This window comes from Ambystoma mexicanum, chromosome 7q (genome assembly GCF_040938575.1).
Source record: "Ambystoma mexicanum isolate Mex_15411 chromosome 7q, UKY_AmexF1_1, whole genome shotgun sequence".
Taxonomy (NCBI): Eukaryota; Metazoa; Chordata; class Amphibia; order Caudata; family Ambystomatidae; genus Ambystoma; species Ambystoma mexicanum.
Window position 1 is genome coordinate 622,130,159 of NC_090941.1, and position 12,511 is coordinate 622,142,669.

At 43.9% G+C, this 12,511-nt stretch overlaps 1 protein-coding gene across 3 annotated transcripts in view; it reads left to right on the forward strand.

Annotated features, from left to right (window-relative positions):
- The window catches only part of STARD13 (StAR related lipid transfer domain containing 13), a 634,151-nt gene that overhangs the window by 404,589 nt on the left and 217,051 nt on the right, over positions 1-12,511 (forward strand). Inside the window, exon 1 of one of the 3 annotated variants that reach the window (XM_069640771.1) lies at positions 8,322-8,656. The exons of the other annotated variants lie outside the window; for them this stretch is intronic. The gene's annotated coding sequence lies outside the window, so the exon portion shown is untranslated. Of the gene's footprint in view, positions 1-8,321; positions 8,657-12,511 lie in introns of those variants that run through there. 3 annotated transcript variants of the gene reach the window in all.

A 12,511-nucleotide genomic window follows, 5' to 3' on the forward strand; every position in this document is an offset into this window, starting at 1 on the left:
TTTGCTTCCTAGACTAAAGGTGGGGTTCGCAAAGCAGGGCATAAAGTGCTTCATTTCAGACAGGGTGGTAGATGGCAGCCTGCAAGTGAATACATGAGATCATTGAATCGATGAATTTAATGCTCAGAAACCTCTGACTTAAAATGAAACCCGCGCCTTTCCTTGTGGTTCACACAATGAATCACCCACATAGACTGATGCATTTTTACATCTCTTTCTATGTAGTTAGTTTACTGAATAGGGCACGTCTTGGTATTAAGTTTGTGTTTGTAGGAAAGACCAGGTACCACGTATGACATTTTTATGGGTTGAACAGTGTTTCATAACAGAGTTTAATTTTTCCTACATTTTAAATGGGAATATTTGTTCATTTTGTCCAGGGTAGACAGTGCACTTTTGTGCCTATCTCAATAATCCGTAATATAGAAGACAAATAATTACAGTGGGTATATTTTAATGTAGTTGTTTCCACTTGTTAAGCATTAAATGGAGTGATCCTAATATTATTTGAGTTTCGGCTATTAGGTGGCTCTGAAAGCACAGCCTATAAGCCAAAACTATTGGCATGGAAATTGAAGATAAGAGAGTGATTGGATGTGAGGAGTGAGGAGAGCCTCCCATTCACTGTTCATGGCCATACTAGTCCCTGTGGCCATTCCCATCCACCACCTCGCCTCCCCATTCACAATACCCCCAAACTCTAGGTCTCTGAGCTATTTCTTACTTTTAAAGGGATGCCAGTGTTATTTCTAAGCAGTCTTCTGAAACATAATGGCTTCATTTCATTTAATTTTGTCATTTGTATAGCGCCTTTCACCATGAGAATGGTCCCAATGCACTGTAGGGCGAACGCCCTTGAAGGGACCGAAGTATGGGAAAGTTAGGATATGATAGTATGCGTGTGTGCATAGTGGCCATTAAAGGTTTCGAGGGCTTGGCTTAGTGCCTGCTAGCGACCCATGTCTAATTGGCATGCGTATGGTTGGAGAGAGCTGCAGTAGGGAAATAAGGTGAAGGGGTGCCTGTAAGAAGATAGTCGGTTATGTGTGTAGTGACAGTTCTCATTTTTTGTTCTGACAGGTAGCTACGTTCCTATGGCAGGAGTGTTCTGCAAAGTGCCATTCAAGTTGTATGTAAAAGCAGATTCATGCAGGGGTGTGGCCGTGCATTTGACTAATTCCAAAGTGTGGAGTGCGAGAGGAAAAATGCATTGGTTATAATCAAGTGAAAGTCTAGAAATGGTACATTCGTAAAATTCTGGAACATTTGGGTTGATAAATTATGGCGGGTGCAATCACTTTTAAAAAGCATTCACCGAACACCATCCGACATTCCAAAATTACAAAAGGAAGTCATTCTTTACAACAAAAAATATATAGTTGAGAATCTTCCAATTAAAATAGCTTGCAGTGTAATTTACTGACAATTTTAATTTAGGGCCTGGTTCAAAAATGTTGTTAGTAACTGGAAGCAACAATAGTTTGGCAACGTGCCAGGTATGTGCACACAACAGCACAAATCCTAAACCATAAAACGGAGAGACTCATTATACAGAACAAAAGGTATGTCAAAGAAATATATTTAACAAAATTGTTCTTTTTTAATAAAAAGAAGTGTAATGTCTTTTCCAAACACATCACGCCTAAGTTTCAGCATGCATAGTTAACAAGCCTTGCCAATAGCAACAGTTTGGCCTTGTGTAGGCAAGCAAAAGGCAATTGCCTGGCATTGCGCTAGTAATATTAACTGGCTATTGATAGAAGCAGATGCACAATGGTGCGAGTACATAGTTATCTAGTAGCAGTACCTGGCAAATGCTGACTACATATACACATGACAAAACAGTTGAATATGTCAATACATGTTTTTAGCGGGACTTCAGGGAAGGAGTAGTGCTTTTACGATTAAGTCATGAACTCTTAGAACAATGTTTTCCAAAAAACACTAGCAGGAAGTTTGATTACAAAGTTTAATAGTGAGGTTTAAATAAAGCAAGATAAAATAGTTCCCATAAGGAGGTGTTTTGGGTGGGAAGGGACAGGAACTGTGTGGGAATGGTTATAAGGGTTATCATGGCCATGGGCAGTGAATGGGTGGGCAAAAAACCAGACAACACCTGCAAGCTTGGTTTACAAGCATTTTCAATGGCAAAAGGTTAGTGGTCTTTAGTTTCTGATTGTATTGTCCAATGTGGATTAATTGTTATTCCATGTTACTGGATCTTGTATCATTTGCACTTGTGTTCCCATCTTAAATGTTTTACTTCCTCATCAGTATAATTTTTATTGGCTCAATATTGCTAAAAGGTGAGTCCAACGAGTTTCAGCAGCAGATAATGTTAAAACAAGTCCTATTTGTCTTATCACAGCAAATAAACTGCGTTACTATGTTCCCAGTATGCTGGTGATCCAGGAATAGCTTTTAATATTTTGTAACCATCATTGTGAGTGAAAATGTTTGTAAATTAAGTTTTATGTCTCCTGCAGTAATTTGCGCTCCCTTTGTAGTGCCTTTCCATAATAAAATGTTAACTTTAGCTTCAATTTGTTTGATATGTTTTTTTAAGTTAAAAAATATATTGTTTATTGAAATGGCTACTCTTCTATCATAGCTTTGTAGTTGCCATTTGCATATTGTAATGTAGTGTCAGAATCTTTGTCTTTATAAATGCCACAGGGTGTGTTATGCTCTGTTTGGGTAAGGCATAGTACATTTGGTGTAACTTCTATAAGGTTGTCAGTAGTTAATACAGTGTCTAAGTTCCTGCTGTATTTGTTTCTGATTCTTCACTTAATACACTGTCACTTTGTTTAGATGGGTTTTGTACAATTGAATGGTGTTTAGTGTAATATTGTAATGTATAATGTAGATTAATCGTAGGTAGCATGTAAAGGGGTATAGGGAAAGGAGTTAAGGGTGGGGGGATAAGAGATGTGGGGCAACAGGGTTAGGGGTCACCCCCCATAAAGATACCACAAGAAAACAGTGGTAAAATACCCCGTGCAGTAAAACATCACAGATCCATTGCCATCTTATTGCCCAGTAGCACCTTGAAGCTGCCTAGTGCATGCCTACACATTTGCCAAAACTGTTGGCTTTGCCAATTCTTGTTTAATTCTTTGTTTTTATTGTCCTCCTGTTTGTCACTTTATTTTCCATCACAATAAAGTAACTCTTTCCACAGATTGCTTTCACATTTGTCTTCCACGTTGGGCTGTCTCTATTCAAAACACTACTTCAGTAAACTGGTAAGACCTGCCTTCCCCTCAATGGTAGGCATATAGATGCCAACCCACAAAAACTTGCAGCATATTGTCTGTTGCATCCTGTGGCCACCAGTATTTTGTCACAGTTTATTATACGGTCTCTCTCGACTCAGGGAGTTCCTTTCCCCCCCAAGCAAGGTGGCACACAACAAAACGCTTTACAGATTCAACTTTAGTAAGGCCTCCACTTCTATCCTACCCTACGTCAAAATACCCTCTTTACCATCAATCAGCTGGGAACCAGGGGGTTGTATAGTAAGAATATATATTTATTTAAGTTTTGCAAAGAATCATAGGCAATCACAAAGACATCAACTACCAATGCTGTGGCTCTACACAATATCACAAATTCAAAGTTCTTGCACCAATTGACTAATATAGGATTAAAGGACTTTCAGTTGCTATAAGACACAGGTAACATTTTGAAGTTGGCAGTCACAATTCACATCAGATTTCTTGCAAATTAACCAATAGGACAAATCCAAAACAAACATACCTTTCTCCCAGCAACCCCCCCCCCTAACCCCCCCAGGATTTTTATTTAGATCAAATGCAATGTTTTGGAATTCTAATGTGAGTTACAATGGAATAAATGGGGAATTTGGTGTTACACCACTCCTACAATGAAAATGCAAGGGTTTGGGATTCTGGTTTGGACTGAAAGGGAAAATTCGTTTTGCACAATTTGTTTTCACAGGGAATGCAAGATGTTGGGTTTTTCATTTTGGGGACACTAGCATATACAATTGAATAACAGGGTTACCCGAGTCCATTACAGACTAGAGTCATTTACAGTGCACTGGGATAATCCTTTGTCAATTTCGAATTTTTGACAAAAACATCACACGTGATAAATGACCTTAAGGGAATTAATTAAATTATGTTTTTAGTTAATTGTGCTAAGGGTATACACACTTTCACCCCCTTCCAACTAATGGAGAGCACCCACCAATGCAAAGTTAAGGGTTCAACAGACAGATTCCAACACGATTCAAGGTAACTGGATAGGGTGTTCTTTTATAGAAAATTCATTGAGTTAACTTCTTAGTTTAATATGGACAGGGTCTACCCAGTTTTGCACCCCCCCCTTCTCCCACTAAGGGAAAGGTATTAAGGCAGGTAGCTCCCCACACAAATGATAGCTTTGGGATATATCTGCTTACATGGGACATCTCTGTTCTTGGGTCAGGAAGCCTGCCAGATCCTAGGACCCTCTTTCAGGCTCACACCTCAAACCTCTATCCACCAGCCAGGTCTCTTCAGTCACAGACCTCTCTCAGATAGGGCGCCCAGATTTCCAAGAAAAGTCCCTGGGTCTCCTTTTCTCCCACTTTCTAGGTAGGCCTTGGTTTAGCTTTGTCCCTCTGGGTAGATGGTGCCCCTACGGATTAGGCAGCTCTCCTTCCTGGTCTCTCTCTCCCTAGTTGTTTTCTTTCCAGTCCCCTCTTAGATTGGAACTTGCCAAGATATAGTGCTGATGACACTCCATTATTATCATATTTTCCATGCTACGGATTGGCCAGCTCTCTCCCTTCACCCCCCACCAAGATGTCCACTGGCTGCTGATAGGACCAGAGGTTGGGAGGTATGGGTTATGAAAGCTGAGGAAGGAGAAACATGCATCATTTCAGTTCTATATTTTATGGCGAGTTTGAAAATACTAATCATATCTCGGCACGCCCTTCCTGGGAGGAGCTACCATTTTTCGCGATTTACTGCTGCACGAAAATAGTCACAAATCTGCCCCTTCCTGATTAAAAACTGATTTCCATAACCTATCACCACACCAACTTTCTATTGCCTCTGAATTATGAGAAGGCCGGGAATCATAATGTATCTTTTAACTCAAGCCGTATCCATCACACAAAATGTGTTTTTACGTGGTACTGTCAGGCTTTTTATCCCCTTGAATATGAGACTGGGATGAGCTCACTGGGATGTACAATGCATTTTTGATTCAAAAAATGTATTTAATGCTAGTCAATGGCAAAGCATTTCATGTTTCCATCAGTTTCACATCAGCCCCCACCAATTCTCAGCTTGCATTTCTCCATCGTCACCTGACCCAAACATCTGGTTATCAGCAATCTGTTTCATACACAATGTTTGATCCTCCATTAGTGGCTCTGAAACCATTTCTTGAGGGCGAGTTAGCCTTGAAAAGGTCATTTCTGTTGGCCACTAATGCACAGCTAATGGTGAGACCAGACCTTAAAGGTAATTTCTGATAGCTGTGTTATCTGCAAATCCCACAGTTCTGATCTAATTCTCTGTATATTCTTTGTATTTATAACTGAAAACCAGACCTTCTTCTCCTGGAGGTCCTCAGACAAAGGTCTTGAGTTCAAATGTTAAAAGGTACAGATCTTTCAGTCCGTGGGGAAAACACCAGCTGCATCCATACTTCAGAAAATACAGCTTTAAATCGACAATTGCTTACATGTAACATTTTAGCATTATATCTGGGCATGTGGTTTAAAATACAATTTTTCTTTTCTGCTATATTAGAACAGAGGTAGATTCATTATTAATCGTATGCACACAGATAGGCCACAGTTAACATAGGAAACCAGTGTTCACTGCTACAAAAATTAAATATGCCTTTCTCTTTACAGGCTGTCATTTTATATCATGAAAATGAAGTCTCTTTATTCCTGATAAACGCAATCTGTCACTTGACTATTTCTTAAATGTCAAGCATCACTCCTCCTTGGTATTTTTCGCATGCCTATCCTTTCAAAGTATATTTTCACATGTTTACTGCTGCAGTCTTGAATCTGTCAAAACGGTGCCTTTTCCCAGTTTACACGAAGTTAGCATCTGCAGCACCACAGGTTATTTACCATTCATTGGGCAAATCCATCAGTTTTAAGCTTTCAGGTAGATTCCCCTTCATTCGCGCCCCTGTCCATTTTAGTGGAAGTAGCTAGGCCCATTTTGTTCCATTTCACTAGGCCTTACGTCAAAATCACTGTTTTGAACTGGCTTTTAAATTTCAATGGAACTTCACATTAGCCAGCGTCACCCTCACAATAGGGCCTAGTATGGCCTCTCCATCTCTGTCACTCTGGGGCTGTCTTTTCACCCCACAGTCTGCGCGCAGGTCCACCAATTCACAGAGGCAACCTTTTATGTTATGTTAATTTCATTTATATAACACTGAGAGCCCTAGTCCATAAAAGTGCTGGTGGCATAGTTTGTGTAGCTCTTAGATGATAGTAGGGAAGGATTGCGTTTTTAGTTGCTTGATTCCAGAATTAGATTGGTCTATATGTTTTTTCCGGCAAGCTATTCCATTCTAAAAGCCCTTGAACCATGAAGAGTATACCTCCTACGCTTTTTAGTTTAAACCTCGGCACTACTGGCACATTTTTTTATGAATTGGGCAGGGCGATCACACATGACTTTTGGACTAATGTTGCAAATTTGAGCATTATACGATATTGTACGTGTAATGTAAATTGTGCAGTGTTGGGGTTCTATGTACAAATACTGGAATATTGGGCATGATGTGTGCCACTCAATTCTGTAAGATTTGGAGACTTGACATCTGAAGTTTGTTACATCCAGATAGGAGAGACAGTGCTCCAATTGAGCACCTACAATGAATCTTGCTATATGACCCAGATGTGGCTCGGCCACGAACTGTTGGATTTTCCTGAAAAGCTGACCATTCTAAGAGGTTTAGCTAAAAACTGTGTTTACTTGGAAGGACATGTCCATAAGAGGGCCAAAGGACTCCTTTAGTTAGTGTAATTGAGTGAGCTTGCATACATCTCCCGGGCTGGGCAGCAAGTGCAGCTCCCGCATAGCTCTGCCTCGCCTACACATATAAGGGATCTGGTGGACAATCTCTGCAGTTTAAACTCTGCACTTAGCGATGGCGGACTCTAGAGTGAGCTGCTTAAACGTAGACTTCATTCGGGTGACCAGACATCCCGGTTTTGCCGGGACCATCCCAGAATTAGGACCCGTGTCCGCCCGCCCCAAGAGTTTTTTTAATTTAAAAACCACGTCCCAGTTTTGGGAGGGTGGCCGCTGCAGGCATGCAACAATTCAAGCTGACAGTTTTACATTAGTTTCCCAGCTTCACCACTGTTAGACAGCCCAGGGTAGCCTCGGACATCCAACCTCTGTGTCCATAACCACATGCATCCACGGATGGCGTCACTGAGACTGGTTAACCAATGGGCGTAGCAGAGCCTGTAACAACAGTCAAAGCAAAAGCTCCTCAAAGCTCTTTAGGGACCTGTCATTTTACAGCCATGCAGTTAATATACATATGAGAAGTGCTGGAAATATTTATTTTAATGCATGATCCCATGGAGATGAAGATCCATGGAAGGGGGGGCGTGACAGAGGTGGGAGTGGGGGAGTTTGAATGCGCTTGGGGTGCTAGTCCTGCTTTCATGTTTTTGACCTGTCCCGGTTTTTTATTTTCAAAATCTGGTCTCCCCATCTTCATCCATCAGCCCACCCATTCAAAAGAGCAGATGGTCAAGTGGTTAAACTGGGGTGTTTTCAAAGTGTGAAGCACACATTTGGATTAAGTAGTCTTCAAAGTGCCTTGTATTAGTGGTTGAGACGTTATCAGTCCAAGAATAAAGCCGGCCTTTGACTCAGGGCGCGTAATTGCTTGCAGACACGCGGGACTCCTGGTGTACTTTAGCAAACAGCCCCACCACGAAAGAAAAAGACCCAGAGAGTGTTGCAAAACTTTTATTGTCCACGGGTTCTCGCATCTGCATTCCTTAGTTCCTCTGGTCCGCTGCTAGTCACCATGTACATCTTGTATTGCTGTTTTATCAGATGTGGAAGTCATTACAGACCAGACTCGCACTAAGTGGCTCCTTGTCCCGTGTAACACTTTCTCCATTTAAGCTCCAGACTCCTCCGATGCCGCCTGCTTGAACTTATTTTGATCGCTGATCGTGAATCGATGTCGATCTATATATTTTCCCGAAATCTGGGGCGCATCTCTCTTTTTCGGCACGTCCTCGGGCTGCACGCAGAGTGCTGGATGAGACGGCTGCGGGAGAGTCCAGCTGTGCGTTTTTTTCCCCTCTTCCAAGAAGCGGGGGCGGGGTTTGCATCAGCCACAGCACGCACGGAGGAGTAAGCAGCGAGGGGATGGCTCAGAGTAGCCTGCAGCCAGCGCCGGAACCCCGCGGAAATGTCAGCTGGCAGCGGGGACAGTGGCACGCTGCACCCCGACACAGGAGCCCACTGACACTCCCCTGGAACCGGGGTCTCGAGGAGCAGGGCCACTGGGCAGCCTGCAGGCAGGGCGGTGAGAAGCGGGTACTGGGGTGACAGTGGCGACGAGGAGAGGAGCCAGCCAGCAGCCGCAGTTTGGGAGCATGATCCAGGACCCAGCCCAGCGTAGAGAGGTACAGAAACAACGCTGACTGCACTTGACAAGTCTCCACTGTGCTTTCCACGCACTCACTCCTTTACCGCCCCGCAGTACCACGGTTTTCACACCACAAAATCAGTTTTCACCAAAATGCCCGGATACCGTTAGCCCTTGCTTCGGCGATGGGGTGTCCTGCAGTTATTCAAGATTGTTTGCTGCGTGACTTGGTACCCAGGTCTTATGAGAGAGATCATGATGTGTGAGGGGTTATTAAACAGGACTTGGCCATCTTGCAGTGCTTTCCATGCTGCGCGCCGATGCCTTCCGAGTGCAGCATATACTCGCCTCTGTGCACGCATCTCTATTCTTTTTATAAATTAATGAAACATTGTGCTCGACCAAAAAAATTACAAGCACAGACAAATGATTTACAAACTGCATTCATTTGAGAAAACAACAGAAACCAGTAGGGGCATTAAAGTAGAACTTCAACTCTTTCCTATAAGGATTTCTTCCCAGGGTCCAGGCTCTACCTTAAAGGCTGCGGCCTCTGGTGTGCAGAATTTCAAGGAAAATCTGTAATTTTTTGCCATTACGCTGGGTGGGATGTTCCACTTTTTTCTGCGCCATATCTGAAACATTACTTATTTTGCGACGTAGAGCGCCCGCTGCACAAGTTAAGGGCTTCTTGGCGCGTTTGGCAGATCCCAGCAGAGGTTCCTTCTGTAAATGCATGTCCACCCCTGCAACCACTCCCAGGAGTATTACTTCAGTGCTGTTTGTCAGAGTTTAAGTTCACAAACTGCACTTCTAGAAAACCGTATGACATTGCTTAAAATAAAATATAACCAAATGCTGGGCACAGGGTGTCAAAATCATGTTCTTTTCGGAAAGGGATATTTCTGTTTGCACACTATGGTTTCTGCCACAATCGCTTTAATACACAGTCTGCTTCCCAAGCCAGAAGTTGACAAATTGGCTTTAAGTTCTTAACTCTAAAAAAAAAAATGTGTTCCGTGTTCTGGCCCAATAAGGACGACACACACTACAGGCTGTGTGGGAAAGTGGCAGCTGTCCAATGCCTGGAATCATTTATCTTCCCGCGCAGCCGCGAGGATGACTGGCTCATGTATTTCACAGAAACATGCGCTGATAGGTCTCATTAACCTGGAGGCGGGGGCAGAAGCGACCGGAGGCTTCTGACTCCGAGAGTCAAATATGAATCGCGCAGCCTCTTCTTGGCTGGTTCTTACAGTGTTGCATTCTTGGGACATCGTTTAAGGCCACACCCATATTGGAACTCCCGCGCATGCGCTTTGCCACCAAGGCTATTGCCATTATAAATAAAAAACAGTGCTTGTGCTTGATGGTTTTGAACTTGTGGTTGCATGTTATCCTTGAGATGTGACTGGTTTCTTGTGGGCCTTAGCTGGGATCCAGGAGCGCGGAGGCGGGCAGTCCCGTGGCTCGGTACTTTACATTAGTATGTCGGGGGGGGAAATTCTGCCGGGGTCGGCCGGGCCGTCCGCAGACCTCCGGGCAAGGAGGCCCCAACTCCTCCCGTATATCCCAAAAGAGAGAGAGTATGAGACACACGCAAGAAGCAAGGTGACTCTGCTGTTTATTAGACAAAAACGGCAGGGATGGGTCAAGGAGCGTACGCGTCCGTCCTGACACACACACAATCGTAGGGCTCGCAGGCCCTTTTTACCTTAGTATGACGCGCTACTTGCGTCACCTTGGAAAGTTAGCAAAAAACCTATCGCCACTCTTAATTGGTTGCTCGAGTGGTAGGGTTGGTATAGCATACGTATAGAGAACAATATTAGTGGACAAGGGTTAGTCAGGTGATATATCTGGGTTGTCCCTACAATTAGATACATGAGAATTGTTACATGAAGACCCCTGATGATTGGTTAATGTTAATGGCGGCAGTGATAGGAGCCCCATGTTCTGATTGGTGCGCCCGCGAGCTTCCCAGCCTGGGACCATCGCTGTTCCCAGCTCTCGGTGTACCTGTCATTTGCAACAATGTTTCACTAAGAGTACGTGCAGACAATGTGAGGACTTATTCATAAGCTGAAAGGCTGACTACTCCCACTGTCGCAGATGTCCATTGAGCCTTTTAATTGTATCTGCCTATGTCTTGTAACAAGGGATCCAGACGCCTTCTTTCTCCTGGGCTTGGCATCCTGTCAGGTTCGGCTTGGTCACGTGAGGTGGGACCGTATTTGAGGCAGAATTCTGCACAATTAATATTGTTTTTCCCCTGTGTGCCTGGTTTAATTTGCAGGTGTGACTTTAACGTTGGTGTGCGGCGTGCGAGGTTGCAACATCGTGCCCTTGATGGTCTGCATTCGGGATGTGGGTTTGCAACATTGCGACCTTGGCTGTTTGCTTTCGTCGGGCTCATTCTGCAGGATCAGCAACCTGACTCTTGTTCTTTTAACGTCCATGGAAGCTCTTGCTTGCGGCCTACTTAGGCCTGGTGTACAGGTGGAACCGTTTGGTGCACAGGCGCTTTAGGTTACAGTACCATATTGTCTTATGACCAGTATTGTGTCTTCATTATATTTCTCATTGTGGCACCTGGGTTTAGGAGAAGCGTAAGCAAGCTTTTTAGATGAGTTCATGATGCGTCTTGCGTTTCTGCATTTTGAAAGTCTATGTGGAAATAATAAAGATGCACGTCTGTGAGTATGTCTGTCGCCTACGTCATAGCACTGAGTATATTCTTCGTGTAGATTGGTGCGGGAGTGTCCAGTGTGTATATTTGTACCGGTGTGCTGACCGTTGGCTAGGTCGTCATGGCATCTCTAACGACGTGTAGGTTTTAGTCTAGTTGATCCGCGCCGCCGGTGTCGGCATGGCCAGGGCGGGCTGCTGGGCAGGCAGATGGACACATCCGTATGTTCCTGTACCAGGGTATTTGGTCGCCTGGTAGATGGGCATACTCTTCTCGTGCCGGGTGCCTGGGCCGTGACCCTTTAGGCCAAGCGCGAGAGGTGAAGGACGGGAGCCTGGTCTTCCATTCTCCCACTTCAGTCCCCCCTCTGGTCGACTTGTCGACCACAAACATATCCTTTTCATTATCTCCTCTTACTCTCCATATCTTAGTTATTCCTCCTAAATGTCCATAGTGGTTCACATGATCTTCAAATGACCAATACATATATTCACAGGTTCCTCCAGGAGTACAGTATACCCATTTCCCTATGTAGCTCCTGGGGTTTCTTGGGTTCTCGATCTTCACCGATGGTGGGTCCAGATGGTTGGTGATGATCTGGTTGCGCAACTTCTCTCTCTCTTGTATTATTATGCCTGTGTGTTGGCCGTCATCTGCTGGCATCAAGGGGTGCATACCGACCATTTCAAGCAACTCGTCAGTGGTGCGTGCCTTCCGGGCCTTCCAAAATCTTATTATGATCAGTGTAGCTCCAGCCAAAATAGTACAACCAACTATAATTTTCAGTCCATCTGACAGCCAAGATGGCATCCATGACCATAATAGTGAAAACCAGCTCTCATCCTTATTCACACCTTTACTTTCATCCATCATTTTGGAGTGCATCTGGGCCAATTGTGAAACTGCTTCTGTCAGTGTACCATTGTCAGCATCGTTGGCAGGAATGAACGTGCAGCATGATTGTCCTATCTTTGCGCAAACTCCTCCTTCCATGGCTGTGAGGAGGTCCAATACATATCTGTTCTGGAGTGCTACCATCCTTACAGCTCGCAGCTCCTCTTTTATTGCGTTGAATCCATTAACTGTAGAATTGATGGTCATCATTAGTTCCCATCTAGTTATCTGGAGCCATTTTGCGTTTGCGTAAGCCTGCAGTCCCGGATGTATTATTGAGGAGAAGAACATTGCTGCTCTGCTGAATAA